This window comes from Polyergus mexicanus, unplaced genomic scaffold (assembly GCF_030449975.1).
Source record: "Polyergus mexicanus isolate NDT 795.1 unplaced genomic scaffold, iyPolMexi1.0 SCAF_3, whole genome shotgun sequence".
NCBI classification, from domain to species: domain Eukaryota; kingdom Metazoa; phylum Arthropoda; class Insecta; order Hymenoptera; family Formicidae; genus Polyergus; species Polyergus mexicanus.
The window spans coordinates 2,399,286-2,423,207 of record NW_027223323.1 but is presented as its reverse complement, the minus strand read 5'-3'; the positions used below and the strand labels follow the sequence as shown (position 1 = coordinate 2,423,207).

General features: G+C 36.2%; 1 protein-coding gene across 2 annotated transcripts in view; it reads left to right on the top strand.

Moving 5' to 3' along the window:
- Gckiii (Germinal centre kinase III) overlaps positions 1–23,922 on the top strand; it is an 86,444-nt gene that overhangs the window by 11,556 nt on the left and 50,966 nt on the right. Inside the window, exon 1 of one of the 2 annotated variants that reach the window (XM_070316387.1) lies at positions 13,039–13,178. The exons of the other annotated variant lie outside the window; for it this stretch is intronic. The gene's annotated coding sequence lies outside the window, so the exon portion shown is untranslated. Of the gene's footprint in view, positions 1–13,038; positions 13,179–23,922 lie in introns of those variants that run through there. 2 annotated transcript variants of the gene reach the window in all.

Genomic DNA, 23,922 nt, shown 5'->3' with positions numbered 1-23,922 from the left:
GAAATGCGTTAATTTACGAGGCATGCGCGAAATGTTTGCTCGTTTCGGCAATGTATGTGATTAAATATATCTTCAGGAAGCCGGCGAATCCGTGCGAATTTCACAAACTTTCTAAAGTATTTTATATCATTAAATGATAATATGTGAAATAATTATAAAGCGTTTATGTATTATCTGAATAATTTTATATAGTTGGTCAAATTTTTGCATAATAAAATAAATTATCAAATCATATCCAATCCGGAAGCAACATATCAATACGTAACGAATTCCTAATTACATATCATTTTTGTAAAATACTTATTTCACTGTGTAATTAAATTGAATTTAAAAGCGATTATTTCACATATTTATATTTATATAATGCAATCGTGTTTGTCCATGGTAACGCGAACTGCGAAATGTCTGGTGTAACAGATGGCTTCATTGAGCGCGATAGATTTCTTTCCGTATTTTTTAGCTCTATGCCGATGAAGCTGTAAAATAGCATTGTCATGTCGGCTACGAAACAGTCGTTGTAAGGCGTGGAAGCAACGGTACCCGTTCTCTCTTGGAATATTTTCTTAGGGAATAAATTCCATTGTAAAAGTCCTTTTCTTCGATGCCAATAGCGTCTTGAAATAATTCGTATATTCGACGCGTAAGTTACATATGGCTCATAGTACATTGACCTTCTCTTAAATTAAATCTAAAATAATCGCCATTTCTCGTAATCACATCACATTTGTAAACACATAGCAATTATGATGCTTATCTTAATATACATTTAATTTTGTATTCGCGATGACTAGGGCAAATAATAATATGTATCGTTTATATCAAGTTTATAATATATTAATTTTTATCTTTTATATTTTTGACGAACATGATCTTTCACGATAAGTGTGCCAGATTAACGAAAATATTTAAATTGCGTATTTTTTTTCTAATTTTTATTCATTAATTTTTACATGAAATCTTAAATCATGAAAATAACTGAAATAAATCACGATTTTTTTATATCAATGTAAGATATATCGTACTTTTTACGTATTATGAAAAACTCGCGATCTCTGATAAACAAGCCGATAAAATGAAGGAAAAAGAGATATCGAGGAGGATGATTTTATTCTCTAGAGAATAGAGATAGAGAAGAAACGAACAGGTGGTTGGAATAAATATGATAACGTTAGAGCGCATCCCACTTTTGCTCTAATTTTAATTAGCCGCGTTATTGCATTCTCGCTACTGTCTGTTTTCGCAATAAAATATGCATAATGTACTGCATGATTGACAATAGGATCAATTCCGTCAAATATAACTTATTAATTCAAAATATCGGCGCATTTTTTTAAAATCATAAACACGATTAATCGCGACTAATTTGCGATGCGTTCAGTTTTTTTAATTATTTTACAGTGTATAGAACGCTTTACATCCCAGCTTGTATTATAAAACGTTAAATCGAACTCGCATCTACGACGCAACATTTTTATCATGAGACGTGGGGACACGGTCGGGTGGAATATACGACGAGTGAAGGTCCTTGCCCCAGGACGCGGCGATTGGCCAGACGGTCGATGGCCAGGGTAACAACCGAAGTAGACGGTACAGTTTGCTTCCCCACACAGAGATATTCTACCCTTCTATACAGGCTGACTCAGTCGTGTCGAAATTTGACCCCAGACGAACTGTCTCAGTCTTCTCTATTCTCATCTCGACGTCATGAAGTTTCGCGACGTTACTAATAATATCACGATACACTTTACAGGAAATTAATTAAAGTCCGTTAAATAAACGTATGCCTTTATGATTGATATCGATCTTTGTACGTTTGAAAAATTTAATCAAAAGATAGCAATCTCACTAAGAACGCGGTAATCGATATCTCTTAATGCTGCAGCTTTCGTCCTATATAGAAACGGATCGTCTTTGAAGATAATGGCGACGTAAAAGAATGGCGTTAGGGGATAAGTGTCTTTAATTAAGAAGACCTGTAATCCAACAATTTCGGCGGATGAGTTTCGTATTGTTGAAGAGCTCAAAGACAGACTGGCTCGCAAACACAGCACGTATTATAAATTTGATTGAGCATTACCGTCTTACTATTATGCACGTGGCGCTCGTTAACGAAGACAAATAGATTTCGCGAATGTCAACAGTTTGCTTAATTGTCGAGCTCAATGAGAAAGGTTTGTCGCAAGAGAAGTTAAATAATTCTAAGGTAATAATTTGTTATTATAATTTATTATTTATAATTATTTTCTACAATTGTATAATTTATTATTTACAATAAAATAAAATTATTATATAAATTATTAAATTATTATATAATTTAATTATTAAATTATTATTATATCAAGTTAAATTATTTATAACAATAATTGATTATTTATAATTCTTGTGTACAATAACATTTAATATTATTTATTTGTTTATCGTTCTCTTTTTCATCAACAATTCGCATCAGGATGTTAAATTTAGCTCCTCAATAGATCTTTTTTATCGCAAGTATATTTCTGGCTCCCTTATACGTATCTCGCAATTCTCTCATTTACCAGCGCTACGTAACGCCACGTAAACTCTCCTCCTTATGCAAACGCAATTTATCTCGGTGATAAAAGTCCTCGAGTCTATCGATCCCTGGCGTGATGGGTAGATGCTTTTATACGGAACGACTTTATAACGACGCGGCTGGAGACGCGAGTGCACGACCTCGTTATAATGCGTGTATCCTCGAAACAACTCGTGGGCTAACGAAAGATTATGTATTTTCGTCGTCACGTATAAAGATATCACGGCACTTTAGCTCAACCTTTCCATAACCGCGTCGCGCTAACCTGTTGTACAATCGTAAAAAGGCGTAGTAAAATTCTAGTCAGTATCTGCTATCGCGTAGAATTGTCGTGTTGGAAGCTTAGCTGCGATAAGCAACTTTATAACATGCGATAACAGATACACGTGTGACTTATATATCATAAATATATTAAAATTTCGCCTCTCTCTCTCTCTCTCTCACGAGAATATTAAAATATAAAATATAAAAATTTCCTGAAGACTCTTTGCTCCGTTTCACTAAACTAAGTCTGAAACTTCGCATGATAGTAATATAAGATAATGAAAGATACAAATATATAGAGAACAAACACACTGAGTCGTTAGGAAAGAATGATATAGCCCCCTTTCTCCCCCCCCCCCCAATCCTTCTCCTTCTCGTAGATTATGAACCGCTGATATAGAGAAAAATGGTTGCTAGTATCGGGTATAACTCATAGTTTCGTAATTTACAAAGTCGTCAACACAAAGGAGAGCGCTGGAGACGTGAGTCTTGTGAAACAAGCTTTACGGATACTACCGGTTGGTATGAAAATATATTAAGCTAGTGATGGCATAAGAGAAGTCGCGATTGTCACTCGCGTTGATAGCGAACACGTAACAAGAGAAAATGGGAAAAATGTCGAGAGGGATACTTGCACGAATGCGATTCACGTTTGATTTGGTTAATCCGATTGCGTATAGCTTTTTCGAAAATATGATGGGATTTTAATTGCTTGGCGTTACGTGTTATGTTATTTATATTGTATTATAAAGTAGTTTATATTGTATCGTATTTATTTAAGTGCAAGTATGCGCTCTCTTGGTGTTTATTTATGTCTCAGTGTATTCTGTTAAAAAAAGGCGCCAAGTGCACGCGCCATGTGAAAAAGTGTTACACAAAAAATTGTTTTATTTTTAAATTACTATAAAAAACTCTACAAAATAGTATCATTTTAACTCTATACAAAATAGTGTTATTTTAACTCTACAAAATAATGTCGTTTTAACTCTATACAAAATAGTATCATTTTAAATGTACAAAATTTTAACCAAAAAAATACTGTTGTACAAAATAGTTGTTTAAACTTCCTAGAAAAATAATGATATAAAAAAATTGCGCCAAATAAATAAAAATGTATGCTTATAAAATTTGTTTCTTTTATTATTATTTAAATAAAAACATTTTAATTAAAAAAGATTTATGTCTCACAAAGATTATTGTCAGTGTATTCTGTTATATATGTACTCGTATTCTTGCGCACGTTTATTCGCATTTGGAGCTAAGTTCGACGAATACACTCGACGTAGGTCATAAAAGTCATTGCGTTGCCGACTTTAATGTACCATTAAAAATGCTTTTTTTCTAGAAACATTTATTTTTTGCATAAATAAGGATTAAATTACTCTGATTACGCGAATTTAGCTTACGAGTTTTAAGTATTATATTTATTTTCGAATTTTCACGATTGTCATTGTCTAATGTGTAATTCATCAATTTCCGACTCCAGCCATTTTAATTGACCATTAGTCATCACTTTATCGTCGGTATTTGATCGCAGCCAAGTTTCAATTACTACAACAAGAAAATATACCATTCTCCCCCCCCCCCATCCCCCGCCCCGCATGTTTCACTCGTTAATTCTCGCACGGCCAACATGGCGATTGTTTTTATTTCCTCGCGTTTTCGGACGCATCCCACGGGCAATTAATATTTTAACCATCGCCGCGCACGCACGCTGGAAATGCAGGAGCAATGTTTACGCTGTTCGTTGTACATAGCGTTCGTCCGACCGATTAAAATTCATGGACAAGTTCGGTAATGCGTCGGGAAAAAGCGGAAAAGAGAGAAACGAACGGAGATAACTATTATTACCATCGTTATTCTCTCATTTCCCAGTCCCCGTGAGCTTTTTCGCAGGCGGGCCCTATAAAACACGACGACAGAATGGATACGCGAGTGCACTACCGCGAAATTGTCTCGCGATTTAAGCGCAGACTGATTCGCTCTCCATTTAATTACTTCTACGATATTTTTAAGCAGGATTATGCTGATTTATGGCGTGATATTACCTGCCGTCGACTTTGCATTTAATTCGAGATTCCTGCGTACGCGACGAGTCAAATATCATAGGGTTCTCGCGCCAACGTTGATTTGCCAGCGAATTCCAGAAGTTTCTCATCAATCATAATGAATGAAATTGCAAATGTAAAATACGTATGCGAAATGCATTAAGTATTGATTTAAAAATTAATGAAATATTTTTTAATTGCGTTATATATAATATTTTTCTCTTTTGTCTGTTACAGGTGAGTTTTCCTTAACAAATCTGTGTGGTCCGAGGGTGAGTGTGTATGATATTTTATATATTATATATCTTTTGTGAAACATATCAAATTATGCTTATGTCACTCAAGTTTTTATTTCCGAAATATATTCGAAATATTAAAAATGTAAATTGTACGAAATGCTAGATATATCATTTCTCTATTGTCTTTCTTTTTGACTTTCTTTTGTGTAACATCGCGACGTAATCCAAAGATTCCAAAATATTTTCTTTCCAGTCTACCGCGGCGGACTTCTATTTTCATAAATTTCGTGCTCCAACGGTATTCTTTATTTTGCACGGATGCTCGTAGAAGCACTTGATATCAGAAACTATGAGAGAAAATTAGTTTCTTGGACGCACTAAGCTTAAAAGCCGCTTACTTCGTTTTACACAATTTCCCATATGAAACTTGGAAAAGATTTTAAATTCGTAATATGGAGACCGATGCGTTTTCCCACTGTCATAATATTAAATGCGAAATTGCGTCCTAAAAAAAGTTTTCGCCGTAGAATTCCGTAGAATTCCGTAGAATTCCGTAGAATTCCCTAGAATTGCGATTCGTGATTCTATCTTAAAATACGACCTATAACCAAATGCTACTCTGCAGCGAGTCATCGCGCTATTCCGATGCATTTTTTATCTCTGCGCAAAAATCATATCGTAGCGTAGCTCATTAATATGCGCTTGAAATGAATATATTAGCGGAGCGATAAGGTCACTACTTGCAAAGCCGTTCGTTCGTATTCGCGCGATGACATTCGCGAGTTACGCAAAGAAAGAGAATCGATCGGCGATTACAAAATGCGCTAACTATACATGTAAAAAAAATAAATGGGAACGATTGTGGTATACCGATAGCGGTCGCAACTGGATTTTCGTAGAGATTTCGTGGATCACGGGGATCGCGATGATTTCTAGCGGTCGGATCTCAGACTGCGTAATTCCGAGAGATTCGACCGACAACTAATAGCCGCAACATCGACCAATGAGAGGGACGAAACTTGATTCCACGGGATTACGCTACTGGATGAAGCCGGGAATTAGCCTCGGGAAGCGTAACGAGTTCAGTCGTTCCGCTAAATGAAATCATGTAAATTGTATTGTAGATTTTGGATAATATTTTACTTTAATGACGTTTTTATATGACGAATTCTCGAAGAACAAGAAAGTTTTGAATAATAAATTCTCATTTACGCACGCATATCTAAATCTATGAACGAAGAATCCAATTAAGTTTGATAATATTTGTCACATGTGTCACAAGAAAAATACGTGATTTCATACTGACCACATTTCTATCCGCCAGGTGATATTATTGCGCAAGAGATGATCGAAGCAATCATTAGAGGGATGTTATTAAACGCGATCGCGACAATCGGTAGCGCAAGCGTGACTCGTTTCTTTAAACACGAGGGTCAAGTGGATATTGTTCGCTCTCCCGATAAATTCGAAACGAGCGGGATAAGAGGTGGCCGCGCGGCACCGTTATTGGTGTCACGTGACGTGTCACCACCGGGCGATAATTCATGCCCGCGTCGATGGGTAAACGCGAGACGTTCGTATTTCTCTCGCGTTCAGCGCGACTCGCGATAGTTACGGGGTAAACGTGCCACGCGTGCCAAGAAATTTTCCTGATTTTCCATTGAGGTTTATTCGAGCGAGCGATCGCGAAAAGAAGCGTATCTCTTTGATACTTACAGGTAACGGTTACTCGTCGTTCGTAAGATTTATAAATAAAGGCGAGCGCCTTATGCAGACGGCTTCGCCTTCTTTGCTTACCGCGCAGCAACCGACTATTTCTGCGAAACAAAGGATGCAGGATTTATAGCGTTGGGTTTTATACGTATAATAAGGGTGAGCTAGACGCGTGTGTGGAGAAACGCCGCCTGGAGGGAATTTTCCTCCGTTCAAAAGAGATGTGCAATCATCCGATTTTCTTTTTTTGTTTATCGTGGTTTTTCTCTATGTCAGTAAACTTTATTCGTAAACTAGTCGGTGGTTAAAAGAAAATGTATCGTCGAATAATATAACACGTGCAACATTACATATCATATGTGTGGCATTAATCGAAATATGTCCCAATTTATTTCGTGAACACGAAAAGAAATGTAATTTATGTCGAAGACTTTATAGAGCGTGGACTGCGAGAAATTTATGTCGTCTTTTCGTGTAAAGTTCCCAGCCCTAATTATTTTGCTCGTGATATTATTCGCCATTAAATAAAATACACAAGCCAATAAATATGCAGCCGCGTAATGATTCGTCCAATTTACTCGTCGCATTCTATGTCTCCTTTTTTTTTCTTTTCTAAATAATTAATATATTTTACCTAACGTGAATTTTTCTGATTGCCGTGACGAAAGACGTAGCGTAGGATAACTAAATTGCCTACGTTATCCTCATTCGCCATGCAAATCCCCATTTATGTCGAGATCTCGTTTATTGCGGCGGCCAGTCTAACGGGTGTGCGTTATGTACATAGCGGCGATGGCGCAATGTCCGCGGAACGAATTGCTATTCGTCCCACGGGAATCGTAGCTGCAGCGATTATTCATCTTTCGGAAGGCCGAGCACGGAATCCCGATAATCCTAGTATGCCAAGGAACGGACACGCGAATGCAATAATTTAAAATCGGGACTTGCCTGACAACGCGGGTTACCGTTAAAAAGGATCGAAAAGATGGCACGTGGGCTTTGGAGATAGATATATAATATATAGACGTTGACCGTGACGTAACATCTTGATATATTCTAGGAAAAATAGACTTTAAAAAAGAAATAAATGGATTAAAATTGTTATTATCAATATCGATTTAAATACACAGGACGAAATTATTAAACAAATGATCTTGTTTTAATTATATGTAGCACATAAAATCGGTATATGTATTTGTGTGCGTATTGTACAGCATTGTTCTTTACATGTCAGAATTATAGCAATCCGTAAACAGGTCTTACGAACTTTTGCTATTTCATCGAATTTTCCGCCGGTTGTTTCATACGTCTCCTCTGACTTACAATAGCGCGAGGGTAGATGAGGAAACTGATATGCGTTTAATCCTTGCGACGGTTTCGTCGAAATTCTAGTACGGGCAGTTGAACGGGATTTTTCCGCGGGGAATCGTCTAGAGGCACAGTGCTATCCGAGAAGATCGAATTTCGAAGGTCAATTTAAGACGTTTCGGATCATTGCCATAGCGAAAAAGGAAAATGGGAACTTTAATCCGTCTTCATTCTAACGAGACTTTTTCGAAAGATAGATAAAAGCACTTAAAAGCGTCTGTAGATCTTAAATACCTACCTATACGGAAATCGAAATCTTTGCAATTTACTCCAAATGATGTAACAATTTTTAAAAGCATTTAATCGTCTATTAAAGTACATAGGCAATAAAATATTATAATACATATAAGAATAATAAATTATTAACAAATTGTAATCAATGAATACTTATCGAATAACAATAGCGTAGAATAGAAAGTATCCGTTGGCACGATTCTCTCTACGATCCATGAATATTAATTGGCGCGATCGAGCTAACGAGTATCGATCAAATCCTCTTAGAATTATACATCGTAATAGGCCGATTCATCAAAGTTTCACGCGCGAGAGCTGCTGTAATCTTTGATGGATCGGCTGTTCTGTATTCTGAGACTCGGCGTTTCCATTACAGTAAAGTCGCAACTTTCGGCGCTAAAGACGATTATGTTCTCTCGCGCGTGTATGGTGTAGCTAGGGAGAGACAAAATTGATTTTTCTCTAATAACGAAAAGGCAATTATGCGTGATCTCGTGTGTTCGCATGGACGACGGAATAAATAGCTTCGGTAGAGTTTTTAATGGGCTTTCGCGCGTCGAGGGATTTGGTAATCCCCGCGCTGTATTCCTCTCTCGTTCGCCGTACCTATAGTTTCACGGGGAGCGTTAATTAACGTTAATTAATTTAACATACTTAACGTCAATCCCTCGTCCCGACCGCGAGGGAGAGACCGATATCTGAATGACGATCAGATATCCACCGTCCGTTTCTCGATTGTGATCCAAGCGTTTGTGATAAAGCTTGAGTCCTCGTATTATCCGATCCTGTTAATGCCCTTGCTATTTCAATGGGTAATCAAGCCAAACAATCAACATAAAAGAGAGATAACACTACCATCGATAATCGATTATCTTGCTCGGCATAATTTCATAACGTACTCTAATCGTATCTTGTTCCAGTTCAAGTTGGTTTATGTAAATTAAATAATTATGTAATATAAAAATATGCATATATAATAATATATATATATATATATATATATAATTTATATACTTTAATTATATGAAGATAGTTTTTTTTTTATATATTAGAAATCTATTTTTTTGTGAATTATGAAGATAATACTAATTTCATGAGAAATACACGAATACGAATTTTTTATTCGTTGTCTCTCTGCATTCTAAACTACATCATAGTGCTATCCTATGAATCACACACATACATTCATGGAAAATTATCATATATATATTTAAATTTTTATATTAGGTGCAGCACATGCTAGAGATTTTACGCATAAAATTTCCATCCAATGACGATACCATAATTTTTTACTCGTGCCTGGGAAAGTTTCTATATAATTCGCCAACGTAAAACTTAGTTTGAACACTCTTATATATAAAACGTGAAAAGTTGATCACCGTGAGGCATAGTTTTTAACCTTGCAAATTTGTCAAGCCTTTTTATGAATATAAAAGATATAGCAAGGGAAATCTCTAATATATCTAACAATAAAAGATGAAAAAATATTGGAGAAGTTTAGAAAATTTTTTTCATAATCTATTCTCATCCTCGCGATTTACGAACATAACGAACATATACACTCGCTGTCGCGAATTTTTAATGAATTTACATCAGGTAAATTCGATGAAGAAAAATATACTTATCCACGTACCATTTTAGTCAGTGTTTATATACGAGTGCAAAAATGTGCGTGAAATTAAACGATATACAAGGGGGGAAAGGACTCGTCTCGCTCATCAACCTTTTTGACGCGATCGATCTCCCATGTTTGTCGATCCGCCCATTGAACTTCCTCGACTATCTTAGATGCACCACAAGATCCTCCGTCGCACTCTAGAACCGGTTTTTCGTGCTTGCTTCACGTAACGAAGCTGATCTCCGATCGTTGTTGCACCTCGGAACTTCATATTCCATGTTTTTCCCTTGTTTTGCTCTTCCTCGCGTTGGATAAAAGCGACAGGCTGAAAGCTCTGCCTCCATTTTTGCGACGCTATAATCTCAATAAGCTGCAAAACGCTATTTTTACGTAAACGTTCGTTATCTTTTATTCGCGAGAAGTAATCTCGTGGGAAAAGGCGGCTAAGATGCTGAGCGTGTCGTCTGAGATTGTAGTCTACGAACTTCACTTTATGTAAATCAATGATACATAACTTTCTTCTCTTTCTCTTTCTCTCTTTCTCTCTTTGTAGATATTTCTAAATTTATTTTATTTAGACCACACACACACACACACATTTTTGCTCCATATTTATAATCGGAAAATATATATATATATATATATAAAATAAGGAAAATATTCTTTTTTTATATATTGAAACTATTATAAAAATATAAAATATTGAATTATATTTTATTAATATTTTTTTATAATATAATATTTTAATAATATTTTTTATTGTGTTATATAACTTTAGAATTTGTATATTTTATTATCCGGAATTTTTTTTTTTTTTTTTTTTTAAGACATTTAGATATTACCGAAATGTGAATGGTGCCGATCGAAGAAATTTCAGCCGAGCTTTATCTCTCGAACTTATTTCACGTCAACGGGTTAGATGCCCCGTATCATTAATCCTTTGCATTTTCCACCCCGTCGTGCAGCCACCCAAGAATCTTTGCGGTGTCGTTTCGACGCGCGCCCTGAGAAAATTGTCAAGCTCTGACGACTGATATGGATTTCGTTCTCCTTACTTTGCACGCCTATCTCGATACGGTTTCTAATTTATCTTCCTCCCGTCACCTCTCGACGATGCATAAAAACGACGCCTTCTCGACGCTATGATGTTTGATTTCACGGCTCCCGAGAACAAATTTAGTGGTTATCGTATTTTTAAGGAAGTTATCTCTGAAAGTTATGATCCAATAAAAAAATATCCATTTTTGCGTGTCTTTATTTCCCGAAATATTTAAAATTTTCCAAGAAAGCATCGCTAGATTGTATGATATAAATATTCAATTTTTAGTGACTAAACATGTTTAATAATAATATCACATCGTATAATGTCATTGCTATTGTAGAAATAAATTTGGAATTAATTGCAACGGATTATAAAATTTTAATTATGGATCTTAACTTTTTGTGTAAGTAATTTTTTTCCGACTTTTTTACGTTAAATTGATATTCTGAGAACATTATTAATTTAATTTACTGACACGCTAGTTTTTACACTATTTATCCAAAATTTAATTTTCTTGCAGTCACGTTCGCTCTTTGGCACATTGGCTTTAGTTTTTCGTCTTTTGTCTCTTTCTTTTGTCTCTACGGTATCGTTACTAACTTTTTTAGATGAAGAGAAACTTTTTGTTTCCGAGTTTACTCGTGAACTTTTTTCGCGAACAAGTAATTTCGTAACTAGTATTATAAGGGATGTATAACGAAACACTGCCGGGTTTATAAAATTTGATTAAGTAATAACCGTTTTTCAAGCGTTGCCTTGATATTGGACAACTCATTATTTCTTATACATATTTGCGATATACTGGATATCGTTATAATATTTTTTTTTAAATAGTATGTATAATTTCATTAATTAATCAATTTTTTAAATTTTTGTTGCACTTATAAAAGTAACATTTTTTTCAACTCTTATTTGATTATGATTTAGTAATAATGGATTTTATACTTTGAAAACAATCGATTATTCGCTGCTATTTTCGGAATTTCTAGCACGTGTAGCGAATTTTAATTTATTCTCTCTCCATCGTTACGATCTTCTTGTTTTGCCCTCCGTCAGTAACCCTTCGTAAAATTCATTGTCGTGAGAGTTACCTCTTGGTCTTGGAGATAATGCTGAAAGTCCTCAATAAATACATTTTCATTATAAGGTAATATACAATTTGCGTGACTTTATCTCGAAAATTGTTAAAATTGGAAAAAAATGACATTAAAGATTTAAAAAGTAAACGATGTCCATGTTTGCTTTACCAGCAAAGTATTCTTGTAATATCTTAATATTTGTAACTTTTTTAAAGTTACGATTTTATTTTTTATTTAAATGATCAATTAAAATTGCATAAGAAGCTTTAAAAAAAGCAATATATATTTTCTTTTCTTTATTTCTTTCCGAAATTAAATTCAGTTTTGCTATGTATTATTTTATTATGACAAATCGCAGAATAGATTCGGAAGATTATATTATCTTGTTGTGTTACGTTTTTAAATATCAGACATTTCCTACGTCATGCCTCATCTTAACGAATCGATGTCATGTTCTCGCCACCCACGTCGAAAAATCCGTACCAACTCGTCCAGCGGCGAATTCTGATTTATCTCCTTCGTCATCACGACCTTCTTGCTTACGGTACATCGGCCCCTGTGCCTCCGCCTCGCGGTTTTCCGCCCTTTGGAATGGGGAGACGTAGATAGAGCGAAAGAGGGATGGGGGAGGGGAAGAGAGACGGGATATTTTTTGCCGGACAAAGTAATTCCACCAGCAGACACCCCCACCAGTTTGTCGGCCGCGTGGCGATACACGCATCCCCACCCTCGATAATCACCGACGCGGTGGGGATGCATTCGGGGGTGGCGACGGTAGCGGCTGGGGGCGGCTGGTCGGATGGTTGGCTGGCCGCTAAGGGGTTGCGTCGCGGCGTCGCCGTTGTCGTTTCTTGCGGATTCGGTGCCCCGAAAGAGAGAAGCTCTCAGTCGACGCGCGACAACCCTACACGCGACACCTACATCGATATCGTCATCGCAACCCCCGTGTGAGAGGCACCTGCCGATCCCGATCGAAGGGGCGCGTGATAACACGTGAACAACGGAGGAGGACGCGAGAGGTAATTGGAGAATGTCGGACACGCGCGATTTAATTTAATTGGTTTGAAAAGGGCGTGACGGAAAATATCGATTCTGAAAATGTCAGATATTAAGAAAATTGTTAACGGTTAATTAATCATATTAATAATTACATTTTTTGCTGCAATTTATTTGGTATTGATAAAGGGAGAATGTATAAATTCTATTTGAGAAATATATATATATATATATATATATATATATATATATATATATATATATATATTTCGGTAAACATACAAGTATTATAAATATCATATAGAATATTTATTTTGAGAACTGTGTATATATATATATAAGGTTGGTGGAAAAATTCCTTTGTTTTTTCACTTTAAAATATATATTAAAAATGAAATTATTTTCCCACCAATCCAATCTTATATATATATATACAATATATATGATATTTATAATAATTCTGTTGATATTTGATTAAAAACAGATCTATTATATTTCGGTTTATCCAATACATATTTATTGTTTGGTTTCTTGTGCCTGATGGATGGAGAATTTACATATATATTTTTTTATTTGCATAGGTAAATTTTCGTTATGCAAATACGATTGAACAATCATAAATCATTTGTACGGTTGATATTTTATGACATTTTATTGAACGCGACATTGCGAGTTGCGGCCAATCGCAGATGGAGTTTTTTCATTATAGTGGCTCACCCTCGGCCGATCAATGGTGGAAAATTACAGCGGACATGTAATAGTGCAATCTTTGAAATTGGTAGAAAAGCAAGCATTAATAATGTTTCAAAGGTTTAATTATTAATTTGATAATTATATAACAATTTAAATTTTCGCAGAAATCGTAACTATTTCATGTTCATGCGATAAAATCGTCGTCATAAAAGTATATATCTAACTGTTTTATCTTTTACAGAATCTTTACTATTCAGACTAATTGGAAAAATTTTCTCTTTCGATTTTTCGCGACGCAACGGGCACCGCGAACTTACGATCAATCGTTTTCGTGTCGGCATTAACGAATTTTACATGTAAGGCCTGAAATTATTTTGTATTCTGTAAAATACCGTAGAGGTAACGTACAACGAGGTAAGGGTACCCTTACCTTGCAAGATATGTTCTCGATAACTATACCGATACCGATTTCCGCAACTTGTTGAGACGGACATCGCGTGACGCGATTATTCCTCCCTTCGGGCGCGATCCCTCCCGGCGGAGATATCTCCGTTCGCGCCGAAATGGAGACGATTTCATTGAACGAGTTTTGATGTGAGGACGTTCGCGTGACGTGTTTGTGAAAATTGACGAAGCCGTGGAAAATATCTCGCGTGTCGTTAGAGATGCTCAAATTTTCAATTTTACTCGCGTGCGCGTACGATTTTGCTTTGATTCGAGTTTCTAAAAAATAATATAATCCGTAAATATACGCGAAAATAATTATTCCATATATATATATATATATTATGTTAATATATTAATAATAAAGTTATAAATTAATTATTAAATATTAAAAGCATATTCGCAGTAGTGTTATTATCTGTATAATAATTGATATTATACATTGATATTATTTTCATAAAGGTTTGTGATGTGAACGGGGGATAATGAGACGAAGTAGAAATAATCGACGTTGGTCAGACGACTGGCGCGCCCAATGAATTACGTAGGAAATTGCGCTGTATCGTTTTGTAAATTGAATTTTCAAAGAGACGCAATGCGCCGCGGTGTCTGAAAGTAAGCAGGTCGATTACAGGCAAAACCCCGACAAGTTCAGATAAAGTGGCTTTAACGCGGCGCTTCCTTTGTCCCGTCGCGCCGGCTCCGTCTACGGGGGAACGCCCTTTCCTTCCACCCGCCAAGATTTACGGTGTCTATGGGGAAGAACTTTGATAATGCTCGGCGCGGAGCGTTATAGGGATCTCTCTTGCGTCGAGGCGAATCTGGCGTTTTCCTTCAACGAAGTGGAAACGCACGATCGTGTGCAAGCGAAAGAAGTATCGCCGGTAGACACCGAGCTCGCGCGATATCATACCGGAAGTGAATAGAACGTGGCAGTTTTATTGTCGTGCTTTTAACGTGACCGTCGTTTCTTGCCAGATGGAAATATAAGAAAAGTTTGTCCGCCGGATTATCGTTTACTTTTATTGTCTTCACGACTTTCGCGATTAGAGCAGCTCTATTTGCTCGAATATCTCGTCTTTAATTAAGAAAAGTATACTCAAAGCGTCAATGTCAAAGAAACGGGAAAGGAAAAAGAACGATACCGTGATAATTTCATCGTCGTGACGGTTTATTTTTATTCTCGCGGAGAAAAAAACAAGTGATGTTCTACAAAGAGCTCATTTGTAAATTTATACATATAATATATCATACATTACTTTACACGAGCGTAAATTGCTTGATTGTAAAATTATTTTGCGGTAGCGGTATAATTTATTCATTGGGCAACATTGATAAGAAAGTAGTATGACAAGTAATTCCATCGTGGGAAAGTATCGTTATCGAAACTAGTTGCGATACTGCAATGACATTTATATATTCGCGTGATGGAACAAGTTTGATTTTTTATCGAGTTTTATTTGCCGCGACTTTGAAGTTAAGAATTAATGACGATCTTTAATGATTTATTAATTGTATTAATTTGATGATTTTTGATGAAATTTAAAACCTCATTAATTATAAAATCTAATCTTATGTTTTTTAATTTATTGATCACGATTTTAAATGAGGCGACGAACCGTAACATGTGTATGTTTTTCGTTGAAATAACTAAATAACAAGACAAGAATATAACATCTTTTATTTCGTAGAAAGTTTTTCCGTATAAAGTTTTAGACGATGAGATTTATACGACATATCTATTAAAGCTTGAAATAAAGTAACGTGTGGCCCATTGATGAAGACTGCCGTAAATTCTTCGAATTGATATTATATGATCTATATTTCCATATGATTCGCGTAATATCGACGAGTAATTATAACCGCGACACCTTCGTGATAATTTACGTAATATCTGATTTTTCGTAAATACGTGCGTGCCCGACATGCGTGCGTGCGTACGTGCGTTACGAGCAGCCGGTGCGGTGGCTTCGATCGCTGCTTTTCGTGCGTGGAAACTTTCTTTGCCCATTAAGGGGCACGCGAGCCATTAGGTTATATGTATCGAGCAGCGAAGACCATTAACTGGTTGAAATTGGCTCGAGAGCTATTTTCAAAAATTTCTCCTTGTCGATTTCCCGTAGAACACGGTCCGTTTTTCTTTTTTTTTTTTTCTTTTTTCATTTCTCATTGCCCCGCGTGTGTTCCTCTAGCTTTACGGGGTAAACAGGAAAAAGGTTTTGTGCGAGTTTTGTAGATTGTCGCGGGGGAGGAGGGGGGGGGGGGAGGACGGCATTGTGGCTATCTCTAATAAAGCAAACTGATCTTTCTCGAAATGGAAGGTGAATTACGTGAAGATTTGTCGCACGCACATCCGTACTTTCGGAATTAACACTGAGTTTTCCAAATGTCACTTTGCACTATGGAAAACTTTAATCGTATATCTCGCGCAACACGAGCTTATATCGCTATTGATTAATCGCATGACCGAGAAAAGTTTGTAAGACTGCGCGTGAGGCAAAATCAATTATCGTTGCGTGATGCGTTTCGTTCTTCTTTATTGAATGAGAAATAAAATTCTATAAAAGTCAATTTTTTTCTCGATTAATGTAAAACGATAGTAAAGCGTTTATCCGGCGAGTAATTTTAATTTTAATTAAAAATAACAATTCTATTTATTGCGTAATATAATATAATATTATATTATACACTCCTTATAGTCTTATTCGCGGAGAATGCATTTGCGGTCATCGATCTTTCGTTGACGGCAAATATACGTCGTCGTATTTTTAGACGGCGCTGCGGCAGGTAAATGTTGGAGACGAGTCTATTTCCAAATACTTGGGATTCCATGGATACGTCAGCTGACAGTTGGACGGTTAGATGAACGTCATTCTTCGCAGCATTAGTTAGTTATTTCCGCCGACGGAATTATCGATCCCCATTTCCGTCAATTTCGTTAAGTCGTTAAATTGTTCGCATAATGCACAAATTTGATCATTTCTACCGTAACGTAAAATTTGCGAAATTATCAATCTAAATCAGGAATCACGTCATGCAAAAGCTATAATATTAATTCTATTGTATAACCTTTTTTCAGAAAATGTTTTTTTATCTATTAACAACCTAGAATATGTTATATATTTCGTAGCAATAAATTAATTGAAGGATATATATGTTTTATAAATAATAAATTATATATAGGAAACGAGATCATATTTGTCAGTTAATTTATTTTTTACTCTGTTCGCATTGCTTTTACGTGTTCATCGGTCTTGATATACTGACATCGCTATTTCGATAGGTGTAACACGTCCGTGCATCCTATATGTGACACGGCAACGCTCGCGATATGACAGTGGAAGAGACAGTCGCCATGGATAAGCGCGCAAAATATACCTATGTGGATGGGTACATCACGTACTCTATCAAAGTCACATATCATTTATATGGTTACTCTTGAATCTTTTATGGCGGCGCAAAGAGTTTATATCATTGAATCGTAATCTGTTATTTCTGTTTATTATTTGTTTATTATCTGTTTATTATTATCTGATTATTATGCATATAAATGTATAAAGATGCGAAAGGGAAATAATAATCGGAGACAATTCGTTTAGTAATCTACACATTTTATTAAAATATATTTCGTGCTCGCAATGCATCGCAATCTACAATTGTCGCGCAGACTAATGAATACGGGCTGCGTCCACACAAACATGGGATTTAATTGTCCGCAAACACCATTAACCGAATAATCGAGATAACCGCGTTCAACTACTGCGTGTTGACCGAAACGATTTATTAAAATTTCAGCCACTCCCCGTTGGCTCGTTATCAAACGTGATGTTTATCATTTTAATGCAACCATTGTTGCAAATCTCAGTTTGAATGATAAATTTTCATCAGCCTATTAATGCATGCCGACGGTAAAATTGAATCAATACGAGAGTAAATAAACAAGTCTAAATATCATTAAATAATACACTATGAGAATTAATTTAATATGATCTCTCTCTCTCTCTCTCTCTCTAGAGATTTTGTATTAATTAAATTATTACTAAAAATAAGTGCATCGATATTTCTCATTATAATGTGCTATCATAATCCGCGTTCATATTTTAGCTTATGTACCAAAATTAGCTTAGTCAATTCACCCCTTGTATCGCGTATTACGAGACGCTCCATTGGCGAAGTTCCAAAAATGCTGCATGTTACGAATTTTGACATGACCGGAAACATGTACAGATGCAAAAGTCCGCGTTTGAGCATCGTTTAATGGAGAATCTGGTACATGTATCCGGCGAGCGACAAGAGTTTAAATGAATCTGTCTGTCGCAAACAATACGCCCTTTCCCCGATGTGTTTGTATGTCTGCCTTCCTCTCTCATGAAACCCGGAGAGTCTGACATCGTCACCGTGGATTTCTATGGACCAGTTTTCCATGAATCCTATCGGCGGCCGACAGTCGCAAACGCGTCAGACAATGCGCTGTCAGACGGCTGTCAGGATACCGTCTGCGGCTATATCGGACACATATACGCGGTTAAATTACTTTTTCGAACGAGAGAGCACGATATTTCTGTGTTCTCGTGATAGATTCTTTTCGAGCCGATCCAATTGTACACATATATGTATAAGTTATACATAACAGCTGTTTCTGACAGCGTTACGTAATACTTTTTGAAATCATGTTTAATAACGTAACATAATCATTGTTAGCTCTCTCCCCTTGTTGGCGTAGCAACGAAGAAAGACACGGCAAGCAATTAGCACCAGATTCTGCTGCGTTCAAATATTAGTTCGCTTACGATACACAATGATTGCTGATGGAGGCACCCTTAATTAATACATCCAACAATCTGAATCTTGCGAAGAAAATGCTGACAAATTTTTATTTATATTTATATTAAGTGCATAATCGCTAAACGTGCAATAATTTCTTTCAATTTTTTATTGCGCATATATTTTCGCATAATATCGTGTAATTTTTTTTCTTCTTTGTAATTTCATCGAAAGTTTGTAATGGACAATTATTGAACAATCTCGTTGTGACGACTGTAGTATAAAAAAAAAAAAGCGATGTATCGGTAACCCTGTCCAAAAAAAAAAAAAAAAAAAAAAAAAAACGCTGGCAGCGATCACCGCGCTTTGTTCCGGCCGCCGCATAGGCCAAGCGTTTTTTTCCGCACGTCACGAGAGTTCGATAAAGCTAGACATACTATGTATATATGCCCCGGCGCGGCTACATACACGTCATCCATATTGGCCCTCCCCCGGCGACGCACATATCGCCATATGTAGATTTATATATACACGTACACAAGCGCGCGCAAACACGTGCGTTATGTAAGCGACCGTGTAACACTGGATGCGCGAGAGAGCAGGTGGAATATGGACCCCACTGCGTCGACAATATACAATATATATGTTGCGTCTGGGGGTCTCTACGTTTTTGTTCGGTCAAAAATTCAACGCATCCGAGAGCATCTGCATAACGAGTAGTTCTCTTAAACAGTTAAAATTCTGTAAGCCCAGTGGAAGGTCGTGTTATATAATTGGTAAAACGCATCGATCATAACTGTTTATTTGATAAGAAAACGTGTAACGAAAAGATCAGACAAGAATTCGTTCTTCGATGATTGCTGCTGTGATGTATCCCATAGATTATTTTGCCATCGCTGTAATTATGATTAATATTGACAGAGGATTAATGACACACAGTGATGTGCAGAGATTTCAAATGGCGATGAGATGGATAATCTAAACGTGACCGGTTGAAATTTGCTGTTCGTGAAAAAGAAATAAAGGAAGAGAAGGGAAATGGAGTTGCGAGATCCACAATGTTTTGATATGATGGCTTCATCCTTTCTCGCTCGACATGATCGTAAATCGTCTCTGTGGCAAGTTTTCAATATCTTCATGCGATACTACTGCAATATCTTCTTGTCCAATATACCGTAAATCAAACACGAGTGCTCTTGTCGCTCGTTGCATATGAAGCGAAACATTGTTCGGACCCGAACTAGTTACGTATATCCATAGTGAGATATTGTTCGGATCGAATGTTCCTAGACGGAACGTTTCTTTAAAAAACGCCATTCCTCGAAAGTCCTCACAAATATTGCAAAATAACCGTTAATGTTATAATTTGCTTTCTCACTTCTATGTTTACGTAATATTACAAAAACGAAATCTCAAAGTTTAATAAACTTTGTTTTACATACGTAATTTATCTTTTTGCTTAACAAATTGCTTAAAATTTGCCGAAATACATAGCATTTTGCAAGAAGATTTTGCAGAGATCTATGAAAGAGTTCCGTTGAATTGAAAATCTTGCAAATGCGAAGGGCGGGATAACATAATGCCGAAGAATTGCGAGTGAGGAGAGAGGCTGTTTCTTGCCGAAATATTTGTCTAAATTCGTCGTCTTCGTCGTTGTTCTTCTCGTTGCCGGTGCGACAAGAAACTCGCCCGAATTTCTTCCGCAAAACAACGAACGTACGGCGGAAACTTTATGCGCCCGGCTTTACGAACTGGAACCGACCTTCGCCCAAATCCTTCGTCGATGTTCTATTGTCGCGAATAAAGACTACGTCGCTCGCTCGAGGGTAATGCAGTTAATTGAAAATTCTGCGAAACGGTACAGGATTCCTAAAGCGAATAAATCGACGAGCGACGAAATTTACAGTTCCATGAAGTTTATTGGAATAAATTTGCGGCATAAACTTTTATGGTATATTTTTAAGACGGAAAAATAGAAAAACTGCTTTGCCCTTTTAAAGTTTTATTTGAATAATCAATTTGACATTGTAAAAAAAATTGCGATTAATTTACGACGGGGGAATATCTTATGGAATACATGACTGAAAAAAATATAGAAGAAAGAGAAATATTATTGACGAATAAAGGAAAGAAAGAAATACATTTAATTCCCGTTTGTCGCGCGACGTGCCTTTCGAATGATATTGATAGATCCTTGTTTCTTCGATCGATATTTCGTTCAGTTAATTGGAAAAGTTACTGCGATTGAATCCCAGTTGATGCGCACGAACGAAAACACACTCGATTGCGACCAGTAATTTTTTTTTTTCCCCCCTGTGATAAAGCCCGCTATTTTCTCTTTTTAATGACACAGCCGGCTCATTGCTTTCGGTACAATTTGAAATCGGTTTTAACGAGATTATCTAAGTAAACTCCTCCGATGTAATCCTCGACGGAGGCTCAAACGCGACTGCCGGGTTAAGTTGGGAAAGTTTTCAATTATCGAGATTTCGTACGATTTACTTTGTGACTAAAGCACCTATGCTCGCCGCTTATCGGTCGTTCGAGAGTCGCGAGTGAATCGATTGGCCGTTTCCCAGGCGATAAAAACACAATGAATTACAATACGATGATATCGACGAGCTTACGTAAGTTTGAAATTCAGAATCGTATGGCAACTACGTATTTTTTAGATCATCGATCTTGAAATTTTTCTATAATTATTTGTGCGCGATTGGAAGTCCCTTGACGTTTCGCGTTCATCGATGCGCGGTTCTCGCGACGGAATCGTGAAGCTTGACGGTGATCTTAACGGAGGAAATATCGCGCGGCGATTGCAAGAGACGACCTGCGGATCGTGCGCGACCCAATTTGATTACAAGGCGATGTTCTGGCCGTAATTATTGCCGCGTCGCTAATCGCGTTACATCGTGCGTTCGACCGAGCCCCCACCTGCCGCCGCGAGACATCCGGCCAAATGGCTTGCGCCGAGCAATCAATTCGACCGAGTTCGAATAACTATTCCAATTAACAGTAAATACGTACGGTACGCACGAGCCAATCAGTCTCTCGAAGAGGACGATCTATTGCAATGGTTTCTCATTGGACGTTATATAACCATTTGAGTTAATACCGTTCGCGTCATTACCTTCTTGATAAATATTCTTATTGACAGATACATTGATTACTAACGCGTCGTCTACTTTGCTCGGATGGTATATCGTCATGATTCTCCCAAGTATTTTGACATATTTCTTTGTCGATATTTCCTTCATCGATCGAGAGGAATTGGAATAATCTCGGTGAATTTATTGCAATTTTTACAATAGTTTATTATATAAATTTAAATTATGGTTAATTTTGTAATAATACGGAAGAAAAAAATAAACCTTCATATTAATTTTACATTTGAAACGGTCTACGATTCCATGCATCATTTATTACATGATAATAATGATGGACATATTGGAATGTTTTAGACAATTAAAGAGTTCTTATTTAATAAAGTACTTCAAATGAAATTTTAAACATAGCCATGTATCTCTTCGAAATATTTATAAAATCAGAATGCAAAGATTCTATATATGATTTAAATCTGTAATAGATGTGCCGGATAGTAATATAGTTATGATAATATAAGTTGTAAATGACAAAAGGATGGACTCATAATTTAGATCGAAGGATAGAATAAGATAGAAAAGGGATAGATAGATAGATAGATAGATAGATAGAAAGATAAAGAGAGAGAAAGAGAGAGAGGAATGCAGCTGGAATGGCGTTTTAAACAATTCCTCGACGGTGTTTTACGTTGATAAATAGAATTTAGATTAATAGATTATATTTCTCATATGCAAGACGTGAAGTTTACATTGAAAATCCGTGATTTGTGAAGTGCGATCGACATATTATACAGATCGAGAGGGAGATAGCTACGTCAGAAGGTGGCGGGAGAAGTCACGGTAGAAGGGAAGGAAAGGGAAGACGAATAGCCGCAGTTCGCTGCACCTGACTATTTATAACAAATCAATAGGTGCCGGCAGCCGGTGCGTTCCTGCATGGTGTTTCTTGCATTTGCAAACGGTTTTCACGAATAAATACGATGAACCTTAGAAACATTGGACTCTTTTGATTGCGCACAATTTGATCGTTGACAAACGATCTCTTTATCATTTATCGGAATTTTTCGCAATTTTTTATTGCGAAAAGTTTTGTAACGCAATATCTTATATAGAAAAATATTCGGTTCTGTGTAAAAGAGATTTATCGAATGATTCAAGAATGCGATATACATGTAATTTAATCCGTGATCGATGATTCACTATGATGGTAAAAAATTATGTTTAAGTCTGCACGTTATCGCTTCAATACATTAGTCATCGAAGGCCAGTAGTAAGAATAAATAATTATTTTATGTTAATTATTAATCGGCCATTATATTATCATTGATCGCAAAAGTTTTTTGCTGGATTTCCATTCACTTAATATTATTCTCATATATTTGCGATAGTAGTAATAATCTTTTTAAACAGACTTGAATGCATGCGATGAAAAATTCGTATTATCAAATTTATTTTAAGCTTGTTGTGTTTAATATAAAAAAAAAATGAGCAAGAAAAATATGTATGAAGAGATAAATATATTCTATATATATATATATATGTGTGTGTGTGTGTATTAGGCAAGTCAAATATATTGCCAATCCGGTGGCAAAAATGCTCAGATTTTAATGGAAACTACGTAGAAAAATGACTTGGGTGTGCGTTGGAAATATTTTCATCGAATAAAATGTTTTAGAAAAAGTTCGGTTTATATTTAACTTGCTTACGTATTTTATATAATAATATTAGCAAAGAAAATACTTGGTCCGTTTCGTGTTCGATTTGTTTA